This window comes from Dermacentor variabilis, chromosome 8 (assembly GCF_050947875.1).
Source record: "Dermacentor variabilis isolate Ectoservices chromosome 8, ASM5094787v1, whole genome shotgun sequence".
NCBI lineage: Eukaryota > Metazoa > Arthropoda > Arachnida > Ixodida > Ixodidae > Dermacentor > Dermacentor variabilis.
This window is the reverse complement of record NC_134575.1, coordinates 62894840-62919056: the sequence shown is the minus strand read 5'-3', so window position 1 is coordinate 62919056 and position 24217 is coordinate 62894840. Positions and strand designations below refer to the sequence as shown.

Here is a 24217-nt window from a genome sequence, read left to right as displayed (position 1 = left end):
TGATTAGCGCAAAAGTAAGTCATAATGACTGATATAGATAACTATGCTCTCATTTTGCAATTACGAATGCGCCATGTTATTTGGTAATAAATAAAAAAATATTGAAATAAAGCAAACAGGTGTCTGTAGGTTAATGGTCAACAAGCCCTTCTGATTTGAAAAAGCAAACGTCAAGAGTATTGAGACGCGTCATACAAATTTACGATCAACACAAGATTTTTATATTGGCGGTCCTGCTGAACTATATGTCGCCACCAGAAAAAAACAATAATGTGTAAAGTTTGCAACGACACGCATAATACACGTTAGAAAACCTATTTTAGCTTGCTCACTAAATCAGCAATTTGTTGTAGGCACCGTTTGGTATGTTTTTGTTATAAATTATTCTTACCTTAACTAGTATGCATTCAAATTGTAGGGAAAACCGCTAGTTAAAACGGCATATTTGAAATTTACGTTAGAAATGTAACGGGTAATTTATTGCTAATTTGGGAAATATGCAATTACCAATTTGATTATATAGCGCTGCTTGACTGAAGCAGCAGTTATCGAAATCTTAACAGTAATGTGCGATGTCATTAAACTTCGTAATTCTGCTTCTCTTGACATAGAAGACGGCATGTTTGCGCATCTGTCATCAACGGGGTGAGTCGAGAAAGACACAGAGAGAGGAACAATAAATAGGAAGACTGGGAGACCACTGAGCGTCGGCTGCGCTTTCCTACACCAGGTAAAGTAAACGCAAAGTAATAACACAAGGAAAAGTGGGAGAGAGTGAAAAGCGCGCGCACAAAGCAGGTAGCATAGCATAAATGCAATCGGTCACCAAAGCCGGTCTTCAAAAATATCCATCAACGCACGAATAGCTTTTTGCGTCAGAGACGGATGTGGCTACGGTCTGAGTATCTTGCTCAGAAATGGATCCCGAGCATACTTGCTTTAAAGCTGCCCGCACAGAAGCGTTGGACGTAGTGGCGAGGAGTGATGTAAAACATGTACTCAAGGGTTTGCGCTCATGCACTCGAGTATCAGTTCGGGATATCGCGCAGTCCAGCACTATAGGAGCAATCATTCGTAAATGCCTGTCCCTGCTATAAGCGGTACACAAAAGTTTTGCAGCGAGAAGGATGGATGGCTCTTGTAGCCGTAGTGAGGGGTCCGACTTACACATTGAGCAATCTAAGGCTCCAATGTAAATCCAAACAGCGTCTGTCTTTTCGTGGGCAAGCAGACAAAATTCGCTGACAGCATCCGTTCCCAAAAAAGGTGTTGCAGATATCATGGTGCTTCTGGTGTAGACGGGCCGTCTAATCAGCAGAACCGTTACCGACAATGCTGCAATTAGCCAGAATCTACTGAAAGATGGCGTCCGGCCCTGCTTTTGATGCATGATGGCGAATTTCTCTAATGTCAGATACCACCGTCTCGTTCTTCAGGGTGTGAAGAGCTACTTTGAAGTAAACTCGCTTCCTTTAGGGTGCATTGGTGGCTTAGTTGAAACGGCATCAAGGGCTGCAAGTTGTGTTTACTAACTGGTATCGACTACGCTTGAACCACGAAAGCGGCTGCTGATCTGGTAGGCGATTTCGGACCGTCGATAGATATTCCAACGCCATTTCGGTAGATCTCATGCAGTAACGCCAGTGTAAGTTGCTTCAATGCGAGGGATGGATGATTGACCTTCTTTGTATTTCCGGAAATAGATAGGAGGCACTAGAAGGAAGATGGAGGTTTCTACGAAGGTGTACAAGTTGTCGATATGCACGCTTCATTAGCCCTAATAACTCTGGAAAATGCCCCTTCTGTTATCTCTACCGAAGAAGAGGCTATGTGATTGTCTGGTATCTTTGGCAAATCGTGAATGTGCGCTCTGCGAGAGTCGACCGCTAAATGCGCCTGGATGAGAGTGCCTATCGTAATGGCAAATATTGCTGGTGTTGTAGGGTATCAAAGTAGCCTTAAGCATGTGAGTAGGGATTGAATTTGTATACTCTCCAGGAACGCACATGTCGGTTTTCCAAAAGCCGTGTACTTCAAGGTACCTAATCTAGTTGGCAGGAAACAATCAAAACATGTTTGTCGGAAGCTTGCGTTCTTCCGCAAGAAAGAAGGGGTAAAAAAGTTTAGTCAACAGTGGTTCTGCGTCTTATTTAGACCTGAGCAACACAATCCAGAACTAGGCAACAATAGAAACTCTCGGACTTGCCACACACTGCAGAAGTGTCACACAGTACACGGTAATTGTTTCGTCTAGTGCTTGAATCGGCAGCGTACGCGAAGTTAATGTGCTACATTCAGCAATAAAGACATTTAGAACAGCTAAACCAAATACAAAAAGGAGCTTCTGCACTTCTTCTCGACTTCTCGAAAATTACTTCTCGACTCAGTCTAGTCGTCAATAGCAAGATTACCATTCTTCAGGCGAGCAGCACAAAAATAAGCTTTCATACGAACGTAACAAGACCAACACAGCAAGTTTTATTTTCGCGCTGTTCACCTAAGCAACGAAATATCAAGTCGCCAAGCAAACCACCAAATTAACCGATGTTCCAGTTGAGCAGGCTATTCAAATCAGCAGCGCAAAATATACATTCTAGTGAGATGGTTCTGAGAAGTGCTACGCCATAACGGTAAAATACGGTCGGGTGCACGTTTGAATCATTTTACATTACGATGAGGTGACAGTAGCTTCAGTGAAGGGAAAAGATGACTACTAGTGACCTCCAGTTACCGTAGCAACCGGCGATTCTATTCTCTGTCTGGTGAAATTCAATTTACCGGTCTCCAAATACCTCCTTCGGTTACTTTTCTTTTCGCTTCCAAGCCATGCATAACGGCCTAAGTTATACCTCTTATCTGCTCCACCTACCACACAGCATCCTATACTTATTCATTTTATTCCTAAATATCACCTCTTGACTACTGCGTTTCCTTTAAATATGAAAAGCTTCACTTCTGTGCAACTCTAAACCGACTAGACGAGAGACCACTCATGTTAGACGACAGCTAGGAGCCATGTTCTTGCAAATCACTACAGAAGAAAATAAAAGCACAGTTTGATTTTTTGAGGGCTACCAGACTGAGCTACCATCTTAACAAAGAGCCGAAACCTTCATCACAACGGTGACATAAACGCTAAACTTTATCTCATTATCCCGATATTTTCCTCCCCTTTCCCCTTCTCCCGATAGAAGGTAGGCAACAGCGCTCAGACCTGGCTAGTGTCCCTGTCTTTCATTTACCTCTCTCTTTCCGTCGCTCTCCCTTTAACTGTCTTAAGTAAGACCTTTACTACGCACCCTTGCTCTCTAAGTCATACTCTCTAAGCCTTCCTTTCTAACTCACGAATTCTTACTGTTACATCTACCGTACCTTTAACTCTCCCTGATGTCCTCACGAGCTTCTTGCTATCTTCGTAATTTGGTCGCCACAGCTCCAGTGAAGACCCATCCTAGATTCCATGACTATAGGCTTTTCTTTAGATATGAATAAACCATCGTTTAAAACTTCGGTGTTTTTATAATTTCCGGAACTATTTTGTTCGTCTGCCGATGTCCTTTATGTTACGTTGGCCGCAAAACTGTCACAAATTTTCCCTTCAAGGCCCATGAAGTCTTTATTCGACATACGCATCTCTTGCACTTTTCTGCACGAAAGCCTGCAGTCATACATAAAATTGATTCCGGGAAAAGCGTATATTGAGCAAAAAAATATTATTTTTCTGACTATATAATATTTTCAAACTTCAATTTAATTCAAAACGTTTAAACATTCTAACCTTCACAAATTAATACACTGGAACACATACAGAAGATACACTTACGTTCACCACCTTCAGTGGTATGCGCTTCATTTCCTGAAAATATTGTTTATTATTAGCCCAAACGAAACATTTGCATTTCGCATGAAAAGTGTTATGCTGCTAGTGAAAGGAGTTTTACCTAGCAGCGACAAAAATGAAAAAAAAAATTATAATATTGCACTAGTGAGTTAGAGCATGTTTTCTCTTTCAACATGGAATGAAATACAATGCTGTAATTCTATAAAAACTTGGGAACAACCACTTGAATCATCAGGCTTGGAAAAAAATTCCACCACGGTGAATCATGAAACCGGCCGTACTTTGTATGAGAACTTTAACTCTCTAGATTACAGCTAACGCCACGAAACGGTGCCGCCGTTCATGACTAAAGTATTAATAGCAACTTCAGACTACAGCTTTCCGAGAACATACAATATTCACGTGTATGCATTTTGGCAAAATTGTTCTTTCTAGCTAATCTCTAGGCGATCGTGTCGTTGACGCGCTTGTTCTGCCACGTCGTTAGCAGTATGAAGTTACGGAATTTTTTTTTTATTTTTCACCCTTTCTTTCGCGTACTAGAAGCTCACATGTGTCTATATTGCCTACACCTATCAGAAAGCTCAAGCTTGCGGCAATATTTTCTCATATTCAGTATTATAATAATATTATTAGCAATGTATTTCCGCATCATGAAACCAAAGATGTTGAAGAGGAAAAATTTGAACTCTGTAGAATGGCACGTCTGCTTCTATGTAAATCGATTCTACCGAAGTACCCATTTCAGTAGACTTCAGCTGAACAGATGCGCAATTTATAACACTTAAATTTTGGACTCGGTTTGCATGAAGCAGTTCAGAATACTCAGTGATAAACAGCACAATGCTACTTCGCCGACAAGAGGAAAAACTGTAGAACATTATTGTGTATACTTTGTATGATGCAATAAATAACGATGCAGTCAGGAACGAATCACAAGACACATAAACTCGTCTTACTTCAATGTCGTCCCTTTACCAGAGCAGAAATACAACACTCTCCCCTCCCTATTTAACATTGCTTTCTCTGCCGACAATTTAGGCCGGCATCGCTAAACCTCACGCGCCTAGGTGTTCTAAAAAGTGCTCGTTGAATTCTGTCCCATCTAGAACAATTCTTCTAACGATGTGTGGGCTTTAATATTGGGCACCAAAAACGAATATTGAGAAACCGAATGCGTGACAACGTTCCTAATCAAGTAATACAAACTTGTAAACAAGTTAGTGTTTCGTCATGGGTAGCCCTCAATTGTTTTATGTATACATCTAGCTGGTTCTTAGATAAAGGCGCACTGTGTTCTTTGTTTCCTATGGAAAATGCACATTAACGGAGTTCTTCAAAGCTGATCGTCTTTTTTAGCTTTTACTGTAATAAAAAGACAGCTTACAAGTACGATGTATATGATTCAGGTGTATTGCCAAACGCTTATTCTATGTTATTGATTATTCACAAGCGCATTCAGAACTACGTCTATGCAAGAAGTAGTTGCTATTGGTAAGATCCTACCAGAATACTAATGAAACAAAACTTTGACGCATCGTGGTATCATAGTGGTAAGAGATTTGTGCTAAGAAATTCCCTGTGTCGCTTCATACTTCATACTAACGCCGACGAAGACGATAAGACGACGATGAACACTCACGCAGACGACGTTTCACGTGCCGACCTCAGCATCCTGGCGGATAAACAGCACGTAACCGCACTTGTTGACACTTGCGCAGACTTCTAGATTATGCGGCAAGAGCGGGCCGACTGAATTAGGAAAGTGAAGACGCCGTGGGCAGGGCACCAATGGGAACATGCACCGCACGAATCCACATCGGTAATTCCAGCTTTGTCGCCTATTTCGTCGTTGTTCCCGACTGCTGCAAAGGTCTCATCTAGGGGATAGATTTTCTTTGAGATCACGGCGCAGTCATAAACATTCCGGAACGTGTGGGGACATTTTCTACCAGCACATATGGTGACACAATGAATGATGGGCTAGATAAGCGTTTGCGAATCGCGAAGATTGACCATTCAGCCGCGATCCTGCCGCCTTGTATTTGTATTATGCAAGAAGCCCTACCATGGGGGACGTTATCGCGGAGCAAATCGTTGCACTCTTACTCACGCGAGGCGCTTCCATTGCTAGAGGCGTTCTCTACATGAGTCATGGGCATGCGGAAGTCCTTCTCACGAACTTCAGCAACCAACGCCGTCAAATCCAGAATTGTACTGCAATCTCGTACTGTGACAACATCACCCAAGTAAAAATTTTTTTCGCTCTGCATGCAACGACCGCCTTCGACACCTTCTTCTCTCGACGTCAGCTCCACCCTGTCGCCTCCCCAGCGGCAGCGCCTATTGGAGCTGATACTCAAGTTCGAAGATTGCTTTTCGACTATGTCAGAAGTCGAACAAACAACACTGACCAAACATCGTACCATCACAGATGATGCTACGCGGCTGATTCGATAAAATCCCTACCCTGTACTTCCAAAGGAATGCGAAGAGACTCAAAAGCAAGTGGACAAGATTCTCGAGAATGATGCGATACAGCCTTCGAAAAGTCACTCGGCGTCATCCGTGGTCTTAGTAAAAAAGACGGCGGCAGTTTGGGATTCTGCATCCGTTACGCCAAATAAACCAGGTCACGAAAAAAAAGTATACGCGCTGCCACGCATCAATAATTCGCTGGACAGGCTGTGGCAAGCGCGTTATTTTTCATCAGTCGTCCTATCAAGCTGGGATTGGCAGATCGAGGTCGATGAGAGAGATCGTAAGAAAATTGCCTTAGTGAAGCCCGACGGTCTTTACAAATTTTAGGTCCTTCCTTTTTGTTTGTGCTCAGTGCTTTCCACTTTTCAGGATACCGTACTATCAGGCGTAAAGTGGCAAACATAGTTGGTCTATCTGGACTAGGTCATATGTTCTCAGCTGCAGTTAAGGACCACCTAAGCCGGTTACTCAGTGTTCTCCAAGCCATACGCTCGGCTGGCTTGCTGGTAAAGCCGAAGAAACGTCATTTTTGTTTCAGTGAACTCTGCTTCCTCGGCCACGTCATCAGTCACGAGGCTGCACGACCTGATCCAGCCAAAATAGACGCTGTCACAAAGTTCGCTACACCATCCGACAAGAAGGCAGTGATACGCTTCTTGGGGCTGTGCACCTATTACTGACCCTTTATTTCGAACTTTTCGGGTATTGCTGCGCCGTTGCCGTGCCTGCCACGAGACGATGTTCCCTTTCTGTGGGGAGAGAATGAGCAAGTAGCATTTTGCAAACAACGCCAACGACTGCAAATGCGTCCTGTTCTTGCGCACTTCGGCCAAGATGCCCCTACAGCAATTTACACTGATGCTAACAATGTTAGGCCGGGTGCCGTATTGGTGCAGTGGAAAGACAGCTCCGAAAAAGTAATTGCCTACGCTAGCCGAACTCTCTGTCGTACGGAGGAAAACAACTCAACTACCGAGAAGGAATGCCTCGCCGTAGTGTAGGCGGTTATCAAATTTCGCCTGTCCGTATTTGTACGGCCGTTCATTCAAGTTTGTCAGAGATCATCATGCTCTTTTTTGGCTGACCCATCTGGCCGTACGGCGGGCTGGAGTCTTAGGATTCAGGAGTTCGACATGGTCATCATTTACAAATCAGGAATGAGGCACATCGATATCGACTGCCTCTCGCGGTCACCCATCGAGTCAGCAGGTAACCATGACGTGGATATGGACGCTGCATTTTTGGGTGTCGTCGACGCCGTCACCATTCCACAGGAGCAGCTCCACGACCCAGAGCGGCTCCCATCCATTTTTTTTCTTGGAAGGCCGAAGTAAAGACGTCTCGCGACTCTATGCCAAGGGAATGCCGTCGTTTTGTCTCCGGAACAATGTTCTATATAAGAAATCCTGTGCCAGTGGCAGCACGTACCGGCATGACTTCGAAAAGAACTACTAAAAGCATCCCACGATGACACCATCGCAGGTCATCTAGGCCACACGAAAACATTGTCTCGACTCCGCCCAAAGTACGACTGGCCGAAGCTACCCGCCGCTGTAAAACATCACGTACAAACATATAAGGTCTGCCAAAGACGCCAAGTACAACGCGGCAAGCCTCAGGTCTCTTTGATCCAGTCGAGGTACCAGGCCAGCCTTTCCCCCAAGTTGGAATGAATTTCTTGGGCCCATTTCCAAATTCTACAGCTGGAAACAGATGGATCATTGTTGCCACCAATTATATCATGCGCTGCGCGGACACGAACGCTACACAGCGGGGTACAGCAGCCGAAGCAGCTCATTTTTTCATTGAAAACATCATCCTTAGGTACGGCGCCCCAAGCGTAGTCATCACATACAGGGGAACTGCCTTCACTACCGAACTTCTTGACTCGTTTCTCAGACTCTTTGATACAAGCCACTGCAAAACAACCCCATACCGTCCCCAGACGAACGGACTAACCGAGCGGCTTAATAATATCCTCGCAAAAATGCTATGCATGTATGTCGGCTAAGAACATATTAACTGGGATCAGATTGTGCTTTACCTAACATTAGCCTACAATACCGCTCGACAAGAAACTATGGAGTGGCACTCTTCAACTTGGTCCGCGGTCACGAAACAACGATAACGCTGGATGCCATGATGCCGCAAGAGTGTGACGACCTACCTACCGACGTTCACGGATTTAGTCAGTGCGCCGAAGGGGCCAGAAAGCTTGCTCTCGTACGTATCTGCATTCAGCAAGACCAAGATGCGAAACGGTACGATCTTCGACACAGGTCCGTTTTCTATCCTCTCGGCGACAAAGTATGGGTCTGGACGCCCATACACCATCGTGGACTCTCCGAAAAACTCCTAAGACGGTACTTTGGGGTGTGCTGAGTGATCCTCCGCCAGAGTGACGTGAATTACGAGGTTATTCCTGACAGGAACAGTAGCTCCACTCACCGCAAGCACTTACTCGAAGTGGTACCGGTACGCAAGAAGCCGTACCTGTCGAACTAACTTTCTTTGTTACCTTTTATTTTTGTGCGTGTGCCACTATGCCCAGTTGTACGCTGTCCCATTGTCCAGTTTTCCTGCCTAAATTGCCCGTTGGGACGATGCTTCCTTCGGAGGGATGCAAATTCTGCGCCAGTAACCCATGAAGAAGAGCACAACGCGAGAAGACATGAGCATTTTTGTCAAGGCGCAATGAAGAGGAAGAAGTCGTAGTTGCGCTCGGTATTAAAAAGACGACCCCTGCCGCTGCACCTCCTGCATAGCGCTCTACGACCCCTGTTTTTTGACGTTGCGACAATATTTTTCACTCTACAGTAGCCTGCGCCTAACGCAGTTCAAATCGGAAGCTGGGACATATAATAAAGGAACATTTTTTGTTGTTTCGCATCATACTACAGACAATAATACTAATGTCTATATTTCAAGTTATCTGATCAAATTGTATTACATGCCATGTATATACCCGAAAATTAGCATAAACCTGAAGTTAGATGTAGAGCAGTGAAATCGCTTAAGGAAACGATGGCGCATGCTTCCCTACAAGCTCAGGCTCTCAGCGAAAACGATCACAATATAGAGAAGACAGATCCCGCATCAAGGAGAAATGATGGAAGCAGCCTTCTTGGTCGGCAATGTCAGTTTGCTAAAATAACCAAAAGTCGCAGTTTCACCGCAATGGCGAAGAATCGACTGTAATAGCAAATTAGGTGATAGCTGTACAAAGTTACGATATTACGTAGTATTAACGGCTGTGCAAACTTTTAAACATCGGCATACAAACATGGTGTCACGCGCACATAAGCAAACATCAACACATCTCCCTTGATGACCGCGCAAGCTCGCTCTCAAAACGCTGCAGTGAGGAAACTCGGCAGCAGCAGCGAGAAAATTGACCTTCCTGCTGGATGCTCGCGTTAACGCGAACTAAGCCACGAAAACACAGGGCAGCGCGGAATCTGTACCCGTCTCCGATGGCTCGGGCCGCCCGCAGTAGAACGCGTCACCCTCCCTACCCACCGCCGACACCTTACGCACGAAAAAAGGCGGCGCGCTCCCTCCCCGCTTTCCTGTCCTTCGTTCGTTAGAATGAACCACGATTGCCGCCTCAACCTCGCACGCTTTTACTCGCACATGTAGCACATGGCGCGTGCCAACGATTTTATCAGCCTTAGCCTTTATGTGGAGCTGCATAGCGGCGCCTACAACATTGGCAGAAATGCGCCTGCTTGTTTCCATATAATTGCTATCGCAATAAAAAAGTGGCAGCTATGCATTGTGAAGCTAGCTATGAAATTCCAGCGTTGTGAGGCAGGTATGATTGTATCGAGCTCTACCATGAGAAGCGCAGTGATATCTTGTACTAAAGACTGGCACACCTATGAGAATAAAAAACTTGAGACTCCTGAACAAATGTTTGCCAGAGGGTGCTCCGCCTAGCAGGCGCTATCATATGGATTTCTTTAGCCGTGTCCTCAAACCTCTGCGTCCACTGTTCTGCGAAATACTACTGCACACACACCTGAATTCACCCAAGAACGATTGCATTCCCTCGACCCCTCTATGCAACTGCGGCTGTTACCAGGACTTCTGCGAAATGAAGAAACAATGCTGTGCCGCTTACGCTTGGGCGTCGCATTCACCAATGCATATACGTTTTTGATTGGAATGACTGATAGCGCCGACTGCAATGCCTGCGGGGCCGAGGAAACTATAGAACATCTACTGTGCTACTGCCCGTCTTTTCAAAACGAAAGATATGACCTCTGCACAGCTCTCAATCAGCTCGATAGAACACCGTTCACCTTGAAAAAGATCTTGGGACCATGGCCTCGCATATCGCAGCTACAAAAGACCACAAAAGCTCTGCTGCGATATTTGAAGGCTACTGGATTGAGTCAGCGACTATGATCCGGACTGAGTGACTGAACGATATCCCCGGTGGACTTTCTCTTCTTCTTTTAATCTTTCCGTCCCCTTTTCTCTTTCCCCAGTGTAGGGTAGCCAACCGGGCTCAGTCCTAGTTAACCTCCCTACCTTTCCTTATCATTTGCTCTCTCTCTTTCTTAAGGAATAATGCTGTATGGATCACTATTTTCGGAAATTGGCAGCTATTTTGAATTTTGCTCGTTACACTGTGTTACACAGCCGGGAGACATATCACATGCTATATTTAGTGTGCACTTAGCGAAGTACTATGATTTTGCAAGCCTAGCAGGGCGGAGCCCTCAGCAATGGTATGCGTTGGGATATGTTTCGGAACGCATTCTGAAAGTTCCTGTTTCTTAATAATATATGTAACATTCTCCAGCAATGGTGCTTAGACTAACAGATTTGGAAAATAATCAACAGAGCACAGAAACACAATTTCTTGAGTGTATATGCGGAATTGGATTCCATTAACAACGTTTCAAAGATAAAGAAAACTTGACTATGTAATATGAAATATTGAAATAAAAATGCGTACATGTAGACATAAATCATATCTTGTCCAGACATTGAATGTGCCCTATCTATAACATAATTATTTATTCGTAGTCTAACAAACATGGTGTCGACTCAACAAAAGAAAAAAAGTAAAACACTGAGAAAAAGCAGGGAGAGGCATGAAGCTTTTCCTTGTAAGAAACTCTTCATTCACTGCAAGACAAAAGCATTACCTGCAACTGCGAGGTTTAAAGGAGGAAAACAATGGGAGAAACCTTGTGCCTAAAAAAGAAGACACTGACTATGATTGGGCACAGCCGTTCGAATTGTTTTATTTGATTTTAAACGTATCATGAGTTATTCTTAATAAAGACAAATAGGGCAGTGTTACTTTCTACGCAAAGCCCCTACTGTTCTGATGAAAAATGCTGACTCGAAAGTATTACTACGTCTTTTAAGGTCCCAATTTTAGTTTGTGTAGTGTGTTGAACGACAGAAACGTTGCTTTAGCCATAAACACAAATTATGTAGGCTGCACGCGTGATTCTGTATTTGTAGAGATACTCTATCATTCACCTACTTTTTCATATAATCGGTATATGATTACCTTTAGACGTCATTTATTAACACCGATATTAGAATTGGACACGTTAACAGTCCTGATTTTATTAAAGATGCCGTCTTACGGCTGATAATTTTAATGAAAGCACTGTATTGTTTACTATGCAATGGTGCTGTTTTTCAATGGGTTGAACATTTTGCGGATAAAAAACACTTTGTTGTGTAATTTACCCAGGCCTTAGAAGGACAAAGAACGCAAACAACATTTTACCTTCCGGTGTAGTTTCTTCCTGCTTTGATACTGTGGGAAAAAATTAAGGCATCATTACTGAGAAGTACTTCATGTGGGTATATTCTCTTCTAATATGAAGAGGTAATGCAGGCGGCGATCTAATACTTCTTGGCTTACCAAAATAATACTGTTGAAGTTTAGTGCCACATAAAAAATATTTCGAAGTAAATGTTAGTCCTTGAGCTTCCCCCTTTTCTTAACGCAAACTCAGGTTTGCAGGCCATAGATTCTTTGCACAATGTCATAGCCTTATTTAACAATGAGAATATTTAATTCAGCAGCCAAATTTCAAAGCGTTAAAGCAGGAACCAAACATTAAAACATTAAAACGAAACTTCTGATTGTTATTGCATGAACCAAACATTAAAACATTAAAACAGCGTTAAAGCAGGAACCAAAGATTAAAATATTAAAACGAAACTTCTCATTGCGTAAATATTTGCACAATATTCATAAAACTATAGTTGCATATAATAAAGGCCAATTTGCACAGTATTTATGAGAAGCGATCGAATAAAGATACGCTCAAGGTACACTTCAAAAAATGAGTTGGGCGCAAAGTATTGTTTGCACGTAAAAAAGGCAGATAAAATATATTGGTTTCTGTGAAACAGAACATTGTGAGTTCGCATTGTTAACATTAGTGTGAACACGGACTTTACTTCGTCATTAGGTTGTACTCCGCGAGTGACTTTCAAGGCATAATTTCCCATTCTATTCATCTTTGATTGCTCGAAATCACAGAGCTTTTGCACTATTCAGTGTCTCCGGCAAGTAAGATCGTTTACTTATTCTCAGCGCATTCTGATCGAGGCGGCAATAAAAATTATAGCAGTTTTCCTTCTAGAAAAGACATCTGCCAACGAAAAGAAATGTGGCACCTTTTTATTTCTATGCTCAAATTGCGATAATTGACGCACTCTGAAAGCAGGCACGCCAAATCTATGGCAGGAAGCTTAAGTCGGCGAATATACTTGTGACAAATGGGCGGTCATTGACCAATGCTAGACACGCTCAAAACCCGATGAGCACACAGATGCAATTCTAGTCTCACAAGTCGCCCTGTTTGTGACGATTGCTATGATATCTGGAACAAGGAGGAAGGCCACATAATGGACGGGATTTAGCTGTTCGAATACCGGATATATTGATTCTTCTCATACTTGTGGTCAAACTTGTGGTCAAAAATTTCATACCTTACCGCAGCAATATTTCGTTATGCCTCTGGTTGAGTTGTGTTTACCTCATGGACTTTTATTACCTTATACTTAAGCCATAAAGCTTCTAAACTTTGATGCGCCTGCTATGCATTCTAAATTATTTTTTGTTGTCTGTAGGCACTCTTTTATGTAGTGGAAACCTCTAGGTCACTCAAGCGTGATTTTAGCTGGCGAAGACACCGCTTGTTGTACAGCAAAGAATAGTTAATAGCATCTATTTCCATATGCAGCTCATGGAACTACTACAAAGAAGCTATTACTTGACCAGTCAGACACTTGCGCAGTCCGATTGGTTTTACGCCCTGTCACGATGCAATACGGTTCGTGCATGAATTGCTTTTTAGAGAAAGAAACTAAAGATAGTGATATACATCAAATAAAAGAATCATGTTCACACAAGTTTAAATAAACAAGGAATAAAAACTAACTACGATAGCTTCTCATGATATGGTTCAAATGCACCATAACCGTTAATAAAGAAACGTACCGCCTTGTTATGTACGAGGCGGCACAGTAAATTGCGGAACCTTCCAAGATTTCGGCACCTAGGTTCTACTAGCCATGGCATCGCCTTCGTTCGCGTGTTAATTTCACAAGCAAGGACACATATCTCCACATGTGTGCACTCGGCGCACACCATCACACTCCATTAATTTACACTTCTGTGAGGTCACAGGCGACTGAGCTCACCCGCACTTACTGCACGGTCTGCACCAGCAGACCGTGCAGTAAGGAACTGGGTTCTAACTGTACGTGGGGGCGACTATATATCGATGCGACAATTGTTGCGACTACAGCAATTTTTTTTCCTCCAGACTCTTAGGTTTTACGTGCAAGAACCGCGATATGATTGTGAGGCACGTCGTGGTGGGATACTCCGGGTTATTTTGACCAGATGGGGATCTTTACCGTGCACCAATGCACGGCTCATGAAGGTTTTGGATTCGGCCAATGTACGAATGCGGGACGCTACGTACGCTACGTTAACGGTTACCGCACTGATCAATTTGATATACTTTGCGGCATTAGCGTCATTGACCTCTCATTGACACCTTCATTGTTTCTTATTCATGCGGCAATCCAACTTTTTTCGTCGCCATATTTTTTTGCCGTAACAAGGGCGCACGATATTACCATGACAGTACTTTGGTGACACAAAAAGAAATATCTTTGCCTCTGTGTTTCCTTACATCGCGCGATATGCACGACACCGAAGCATCTTTCCCAGTTGAATTCATTTGCCATCATTAAATTGCTGTTGTCTAATGGATCTGTGTACCTTCGACACCATCTGGTTCTGGTGCTGTAGCTGGAAAAAGGCGTATTTTCCTTTAGGCAAAAGGCTGGTAACACACATTGGAATGCGCAGATAATATTTCATGTGTAGTGATAGGTTCGCAACATAACTTATTCCAGCATGCTAAGTTATGTAAAAAGAATAAAAAAATACTTCTTGCCTTATGTAACAATTTGTCCTGGCTCTGCTCGTTCGAAATGTGTGCAATGTTTGAAGAAAAAAAATGAGGACTGTATACAGTTGCATTCCTACTAAACAAAATAAACTCAAGTGTGGCGTTTCGAGCCTTCCAATTTCTAGGAGAGGAAGAAAACGTAATCTTACCTTCTGCGGCAGCAGCGGTAGGAGCTGATTCAAGGAAAAGTAAGTCGAAGTGAGTGATGCAGCAGAACAATATGCCGGTACTTTGCTATTAGGAATCCGTCAATATCGTATTTCATATTTAATAACAACATATTAACACAAAGCAAAAGAATATTTTAGGTTGAAGTTCCCCGAGCCCTTCTGATTCCAAAAAAAGTAAACGTCAGAAGTATGGATGTGTATCATAGAAATTTACGTATAATACAAAGGCTTTATATTGGCCTTGTTGGAGAATCTTTGGTCGCCGCCACAGCAAACAATAATGTATAAAGTTTGTAACGACACGAAGAATGAACGTTACAAAACCAAGTTTAGCTTCAAGCTTATTCACAGATTTGTTGGAAACATCGTTTGGTATTTTTTGTTAAAAATTATTTCTACTTTAACAAATATAGATTAGGATTATGTGCGAAACACATTAATTAAAGCGGAAAGTGAGAAGTTCATGTTACAAAGGTAAGAAGAAATTTTTGTCGATTTGTGAAACATGCAATTAGCAATTTGATTGAATAGCGCTGTGTGGCTCAAGAAGCTGTTATTGACATGCTTACGATATTGCGCGATGCCAGTAAAATTCATAATTCAGCTTATGTTGAAAGAGAAGGCGGCAAGTTTGCGCATCTGTCAGCATTGGGGTGGGTTAAGAGAGAGAAACAAAAAAATGATGCTTGGGAGGCCGGCTTGTATCCACTTTGCTTTCCTACACGAGGTAAAATAAGGAGTGTATAGAAGGAGGAAAAGTGGGAGAGAGTGAACATCTCCCTCGCTCAGCAGGATAGTAGCAGGAATGCATTTGGCGACCGATGCCGGTGCACATAAAAAATACACAAGTGCACGAATAACGTCTTTAGCCAGCGACAGATGTGGCTACGGTCTAAGTAACTTGTCCCAGAAACGGGTGTGGAGTCTACTTGCTTTAACGCTGTGCAGAAAGAAGCACCGGATGCAATGGCGAGGAGTGATACGCCACAGGTATTCAAAGGTTTCCATGCACCCACTCGAGTCTCGCTTAGGGCTAAATATGGAAGGAGTAAGCGCCGCTAAACGCCAGTCCCTGGTTTTAACAGTAGAGCAAAGTTATTTTGCAGCTGGAAAGGCTGGATAGCTCTTGCAGCCATATGTGAGGGGTCCGGCTTACGCATTAAGCAATCTGAGGCTTCCGTGTAAATCCAAAAAGCGTCTGTCTTTTGGAGTTCAAGCAGACAAAGTTCCCTGGCAGTATCCGTTCTGAGCAAAAGCACTGGAATTGTCGGGTTGTCTTTCCGCATAGATGGGGCACTCTAATCAGCAAAACCGTTGCCGACGGTTTCGTGATTAGGCAAAATCCACAGGAAGATGGCGGCCGGCCTTGTTTCTGAAGTACGGTTATTAATTCATCTAATGTCGGATATTACCACCGTGTACGTTGAGAAATATAAAGCATACTTCAGGGTGGGAAGAGCTACCTTTAAGTAACCAGAAACCCCCCACTTCCTTTCAGGCGTGTTGGTAACTTAGTTGAAAGCGCATCTAGGGCTGCAAGTTTTGCCACCATAATGTTAGGTGTTATACTTTGTGTTCACTAACTGCTATCTGCTACGCTAGAACCACGAACGTGGCTGCTTATCTGGTACGCGATGTCGCACCGTCGCTAGATATTCCAACGTCATTTCGGTAAGTCTGGTGCAGTAACAGCAGTGGAAGTTGCATCAGAGCCAGAGGCCCATAATTGATCTTTCTATTTCCAGATATATATATAGGAGGTACTAAAGCGGTGATGGAGGTTCCTACGCAGGTGTACAATATGTGGATAAGCACGCTTCATTAGCGCTAAAACCTCGGGAAAATGCCGGTTCGGTTACCTCTACTGAAGGGGACGCTATGTGATTGTCAGTAATCCTTGGCACATAGTGATTGAGCGTTCTGCGAGAGTTAAGAGCTACGTGGTTCTGGATCAGATCGCTCCTCGCGATGGCAAATATTGCTCCTGTTGGAAAGACATTTAGGTAACCCTAAATACGTGAGTATCGATTGAATTTCTATACTCTCCAACTCCCCAGCAAGCCAACTCGCCCAGCAAGCCACCAAATTTATCGATGCTTTAGTTAAGTTCCCTTTACAGACGAGGCGCGCAAAACATAAATCCTAGAGATGTTTTTGAGAAGCACTACATCATAACGGAGAATTCTGCCAGGCGCACGTTTGAAGAATTTTACATTACGATCAGGTTATAGTGCGGTAAGTGAAGGAAAAAGGTGACTCCTACTGACCTCTAGTTACCGTAGCACCAGGCGACTCTATCCTCTGTCCGGTGAAATTGTATTTACCGGTGCCCAAATACCTCTTTCGGCTACTTTTCTTTTCCCTTCCAAGTCATTCATAAAGGCCTAATTGATACCTGTTATCTCCTGCACGTACCCTACGACCTCCTATACTTGTTAATTTTAATCTTAAATATCACCTCTTGGCTGCTGTGTTTTCTTTGAATTTGAAAGGCTTCACCTCCGATCAACTCTAAACCGACTAGACCAGAGACCGTTCTTGTTAGACAATATTTAGGGGTCATGTTCTTGGAAATCACAACTGCAGAAGGACATAAAAGCAACATTTCATTTGTTTAAGGGCTACCAGACCGAGCGGCCGTCTCCATTCAAGAGCCGAAAGCTTTCAACACATCGGTAACAAACACTAGACTTTCTCTTATTATCCTAAAACTTTTCACCCCTTTCCCCTTCTCCCAATAGAAGGTAGCAAACCGCGCTCAGTCCTGGTTAATGGATCTGTCTTTCGTTTATCTTTCTCTTTCAGTGTCTCTACCTCTCTTTGTCTTAAGTAAGGTGTTTACTACTCCCCCTTGCTCTCTAACTCATGCTGTATTCCTAGCGATTGTTATGGATACAGCTACGGCATTTTAGTGTCAATAGCTCTTTTCGCTCTCCCTGGTGTCCTCACGAGCTTCCTGGTATCTTCGTACGTTTAGTGTCATAGCTCGAGTTAAGAAAACATAAATTCTATGACTCTACACTTTCCTTTAGATATGAATCAACAATCTTTTCAATATTTGTTGTTCTTGTAATTTTTGTACAACACAAGTTTGTCCGTATGCCGACGTCCTTCATAGTACGTGGGCAGTAAGATTGTGACAATGTTTTCCTTTCCCGACCGATGAACCCATTACTCGACATACGCATCTCATACACTTGGCAGCACGAAAGCCTGCAGTCGTACAAAAATTTAATTCCAGAAAATAGGCACATCAAGTGAACAAATTATATTGTCCAATTAGGTTATAATTTCAAAGTTTCACTTAATGAGAAAAGTTTAAGCATTCTCCCCTAATGAATACTCTCGAACATATACAGAAGTAACACTTACGTTCACCGCCTTCAATGACAGGGGCTCCGTTTCCTGAAAATATTGTTTAATATAATTTTAGGAAATGCAAAAATATAGATTTCCTAGAGCTAAAAAGAAACATACTTGCATTCCACGTGAAAATTATTGTGCTACTACTTAAATGAATTTTAAATAGCAACGCCAAAAATAGAAAAAAAGCGGGTACGCACTAATGACTTGATATACCATGTGTTCTTTTTTAACAGAGAATGAAATATCAAGCAATAATTCCATTAAATCTTAAAAACAATTACTTCAACAAAAAGCCTATGACAAAAAATCGCACGTCGATGAATCAGGAAGAAGGCCGCGTTTTGTACCAGAACTTTTATTTCCTACATAACAGTTAACGTCACGTAACCATTCCTGCCGTTGACACTAACCTAATAATAGGAATTTCAAAGAGTTGAGGATTCCGAGAACGTATACCAGCCGCGTCTATGCATTTTCCTAAAATAATTATTGGTAATTATTTGTAAGATTGTACCAAAGTATAGCCGAAACAAAATTTTTGATACTTCGAAGTATTACACCGGTAAGATATTTGTGTTAAAAATTCACTGTGTCACTTCGCGCTTACTTCTATAACGTATAACACTGCGGACTTCCTCAAACTGCGTGTCAATATAGTTTATACACAGCTACCTTGGTCCTTCCCAGCTGGCTTGAGCTGCGGAAACTATGCAATCAATCAGATATCTTCCTAGCTCCTCCTACTTTATATACATATATGTAAAGTAAGAGAAGCTAGGAAGATATTTGATATATATATATAAATATATATATATGTGTGCGTGTGTGTGTGTGTGTGTGTGTGTGTGTGTGTGTGTGTGTGTGTGTGTGTGTGTGTGTGTTATGTGTGTGTTCGAGGGGGAGGGTTTCGGCAAGCTGGTCGGGCCCCAGCAGCCCCCTCCCCCATCAAAGTAAATGATACTCAGCCTATGATCGCAGGTATGCTCCTTCTGTATTTAGCGAATTCGTAAATAAACTTTGGTTTACATCTTTAAATTCCGGAGTTTCGAGACCTGCTCTGTGATATTCAATCAGCAAATTGTCCTCAAGAATTACGACGAAACCCGTCTCAAATTGTCTCTAGACATTATTGCGATTAGCAATTAACAAATGTAGCAACGCAGCGTATTGCAACGTACTGCGTACTGCAGCCGGATTCCTCCCTGGCGCTTCTTTCTGGACATACTACGCCACCTAGCGATGCCCGCCGAAGTCAACCTCCGTTACCGTTGTCTCCGAGATCGCAGCACATGCACGCTGGTGCGTGCTTAAGCTTACAAATAATCCCCGCTATTTGCGGGCATGCGTGGCACAGCGCTGAAGCGTGGGTTGGCTGTGCGTAAATTACCTGGCGATGCCGGTTAAAAATCAGTGCAGCACTAAAAAAGTATCAAATAGTTTTTTTAACTGAATAGTGGCGTAAAGAGCATATAGATAGAAAATAACGATGCGGCTCTGGTAGACTAAGAATGCTCAGCGCATTAAAATCTTCTGTAAAAATTGCGCTCCTGCTTTTCGGGATCCTTGGGTCCGGAGAAAGATGTGCGCTCAAAATTGATATCACCCCCATAACAGAATGAGACAAGAAACCTAAAAAGTGATCATCCATGGCGCACTCAAGCGAACTTTGACACGAGAGCGTCATGTTTATAAAGATTGTTTGATATTTTCCAAAAAAATAAAGAACTGCACATTTACCTGACAGTGCCAGTAAAGTGTTATAGAAGCACGATAGTTTCGCAGAGCCATATCAAGTGGATATGCATCATTACCATTGGGTAAGGGTTTCGAAGTTTCGTACAAGATCCTCAACATATTCTAAGCATAGAGGGAAATGGATGGGACAAAGTTTAGCACTTAAAAAGACTAGGGCATTACAAAGGAATCATCCGGTTATATTGGGGCATTAGGAACCATAGCGAAAATATTTCGTGCATTGGCGAAAGAAATCCCTAAATGGTAAGGATCGAGATGGATTCTTTGCCAAGTTCCGTGCCCTTGATTTCTCAATTTCCCTGATTTTTCTTCAACGTCGTCTTCATCTACAAAATATCTGCGACCTGTTTGTTCTGATCAGTTCATTCTCTTCTCATATTATTTATAATTCAAGTTGTCTCATCAATTTGCTCTATATTGCACGTATAAAAAGTTAATTAGGATAAACATAAAGTTAGATATAAAGCAGTGGAATTGCTTAAGGAACTGATGACGCATCGTTCACTACCAGCGCACCCTGTCAGCGAAAATCGTCACAATATGGGGAAGGTAGATCCCGCACCAAGGAGAAATTATGCAAGCAGCTTTCCTAGTCGGCAATGTCAGTTAGCAAAAGAAATGCTCAAAAATTCGCAGTTTCACCCAAAAGGCCAAGCATCGATTATGATAGCAAATTAGTTGACAGCTTTGCGAAGTAACAATATTAGTAATATCGGCCGTATAAAATATTAAACATAGGCATACTAAATAAATGAACAAGTATGGTGTCCCGCGCACAGGATCAAAAACAAGCACACATCACCCTCGATTACCGCGAGAACTCGCTGTCAAAACACTCCGGTGAGGAAACCCGGCAGCGGCAACCAGCTAATAGACCTTCGCGTTGCCTCACGCATCAAGGTGAACTAAGCTGCGATAACACAGCGCAGCGCGGACTCTGCAGCCGTCGCAGATGGCTTTCAAGGTACAGTGGTCCGGCCAGGCGCGCGCGGCTGCCCGGGCCGTCCGCAGTAGAATGCGCCACACCTGCTACCCTCCGCCGAAGCCTTGTGCGCGACGAAAGGCGGCAAGCTTTCTCCCCATTTTCCTCGCTTTCGTGCGCTAGATTGACCCGTGGTCGCCGGCTCAACTTCACGCACTTTTAAATAGACATGTGGCCTACGGCTCGTGGCGATGACTTTATTGCCCTTAGCCTCACGGCGACGACGATACAAATGGCAGAAATGCGCCTAGGGTATCCATATTATTGCTATTATTGCCAGAAAAAATTGGCAGCTATGCATTGTTAAGCTAGCTACGAATTCCCAGCCACGTGAGGCACATATGATCGTATCAAGTTCCACCACAAGAAGTGCAGGGATGGTCTCTTGTGCTAAGACTGGCCCACCTCTCCGAATAAAATACTTGAGACTCCGTATTTATTGTTTATCGCAGGCCACTCCCTCAACTAGATGCTATCATTTCCATTTCATTAGCCGTGTCTTAAAAACCTCTGTGTCCAATGTTCGAAAAATACTACTGCATGATTGTGTTGCACATTTTCAGGAATAACGGTGGATGAATCATTATTTTCGCAGTTTGGTAGACATTTTGACTTTTCTTCGTTTTACTGTGTTACTCAACCGCGATGGATATTAAGTGCCATATTTTCTGTACCCTTAGCGAAGTAGTTTGATTGTGCAAGCCTAACAGTATGGAGCTCTCAGTAATGGCATGCTTTTTGATATATATTGGAGCCTATTTCAAAAGTTCTTGCTTATCAATAATGTCTGTTTCCAGCAATGGTGTTTAGACTAACAGATTTGGGAAAATAATGAGTAGAGAACCTAAATACATTTTTCATGCATATCCGGAATTGGATTCCCTGAACAACGTTTTAATGGTAAACAAAATTTAAATGTGTAATATAAAATATAGAAATAAAAAATGCTGACATGTAGACATAAATTATATCTTGTCCACACGCTAAAAGAAGATAATTATTTATTCGTTGTCTAACGAATGGCATGTGGAAACTACAAAAGAACATTAAAACTGTGAAAAATAGGGGGAGTTGGGATGAGGCTTCTCGTTAGAAGAAATTCTTCCTTCACTTCAGGACAAGAACATTACCTGCTGCAGCGATATAGAAGGATGAAAAAATGAGAGAAACCTAGTGCCTAGAAAAAGAACACACTCACTATGACTGAGCAAAACCACTCAATTTCTTTTACTTGATTGTCAAGGTTGTTCGGAGCTATTCTTAAAGAAAGACAAGTAGGACAGTGTTACTTCCTACGCTAAGCCCCTACAATTCTGATTAAAAATGCGAACTCGACAGTATTGCATTTTTTCTGGTCCCAGTATTTGCATAGTAGTGTCATGAAATACAGAAACGTTGCTTTAGCCATCAAAACACATTATGTACGCTGCGTGTCTGATTCTGCACTTGTGGAGGTACTCTATCTTTGACCTATTTTTTCATGTAATTCGTACATTCTTGACTTTAAACGTCATTTAGTCCTACCTATGTCGAAATTGGACACGTTGATAGCCCTGATTTGATTATAGATGCTGATTTATGGCTGACAATGTTTATGAACGCACTAATGTGGTTAATATACATTGGTGCTGTTTCTCAGTGTGTTGCAACTTTTGCAGATAAAAATGGTTTGTTGTGTAATTTAACCAGGCCATAGAAGGAGAAAAGAACGGAAGCAACACTTTACCTCCAGTGGCAGGTTCTTCCGCATTTGGTTCTGTGGAAAAAATTAAATCATAATTATGCAGAAGTACCTCATGTAAGTATGCTTTCTTCTAATATGAAGACGTATTGCAGGCTTTGACAAGGTATTTCTATGCCTACCAAACTAATACTGTTGAAATTTAGTGTCAAATGCAAAAATATTTAGAACTAAAAGATCGTCCTTGAGCTTCCCACTTTTCTCAAACGTAAATTCAGGTTTGCAGGCTATATATTTTTTGTACCATGTCAGAGATTTGTTTAACCATGAGAAAAGTTAATTCATCACCCACATATTAAAGCGTTAAAGCAGGAACCATGTAATAAAACATTGACACCAAACTTCTCGTTGTGATGAACAAAGCGTTAATACTTACAGAAGATTCGTATAAACTATAGTTGCATGTAATATAAGGCCATTCACACAATATGTATGGGAAGCGATTGAATAAAGTTTCACTCAACGTACACTGCAAGAATCAGTTGGGTGTCAAGGTATTGTCTGCACGTAAAAATGGCCGATATAACATATTGGTTTCTGTCACAGAGAAAATTGTGAGTTTGCAATGTTAACGTTAGTGTGAACGGCATCTTGATTTATCGTGCTGTTGCACTCCACGATGGACCTTCAAGGCCTAATTTCCCATTCTATTCATCTTTGATTGCAAGAAACCACTTGGCTTTTGCATTATTCAGTGTCTCCGGCAAGTGAATATGTTTACGTGTTCTCAGTGGATTCTGATCAAGGCGGCAATGAGAACGATCTCAGTTTTCTTTGTACAAAATGCATCTGCCAATGAAAACCTATGTGGCACCTTTTTCGTACTTACTTAAATTATGAGACTGCCGTACACTGAAAGCAGGTACGCCAAATTTCTGGCAGGAGACTTAAGTCGGCGAACATCCTTGTGACAAATGTGTCATCATTGAGTAATGCTAGACACGCTCAAAACCTGATGGAAACAAAAATGCAGTTCCAGTCACACAAAAAGCTGTCCTGGTGTTTGTGAAGATTGCTATGATATGTTGAACAAGGACGAGCAGCGCATCAGGGAAAGGATTTAGCTGTTCGAAGATCAGATATAATGATTTACGTCGAACTGTCGGTATCAATGTAAATTTATATCGCCAATTTTTGTAAGAAATGCAGTAGCGAGCAGATTAATGTTAGCCTTGCTTTCACACTGCATCTATCTTTGAATGTGAAGAAGGGTATATTCCTTTCTTATAGCGGCGAATTAAGAGTTGTCGAGCACTTATTACGCTGTAGTGTGCGAAAATACAAGTGACGAAAGCAATAACATTGGCAAGGTCTCGTCATAAGTGTCATAGGTATTGTCTACAACGCAGGGTGGTAACTGATGACACGCCGTCTTCAAAGGAAGCCACTCTGTAGCATTTGAAATCAATA

At 42.5% G+C, this 24217-nt stretch overlaps 1 long non-coding RNA gene across 1 annotated transcript; it reads right to left on the bottom strand.

Annotated features, from left to right (window-relative positions):
* Positions 1-3834: 3834 nt before the first annotated feature.
* On the bottom strand, positions 3835-22824 carry LOC142589512 (uncharacterized). The gene is made up of 5 exons (XR_012829862.1): positions 22793-22824; positions 18336-18368; positions 14943-14966; positions 12081-12110; positions 3835-3856 (listed from the first exon to the last, which is right to left on the bottom strand). It is a non-coding gene; the product is annotated as an uncharacterized LOC142589512 (long non-coding RNA).
* Between the last annotated feature and the right edge of the window lie 1393 nt (positions 22825-24217).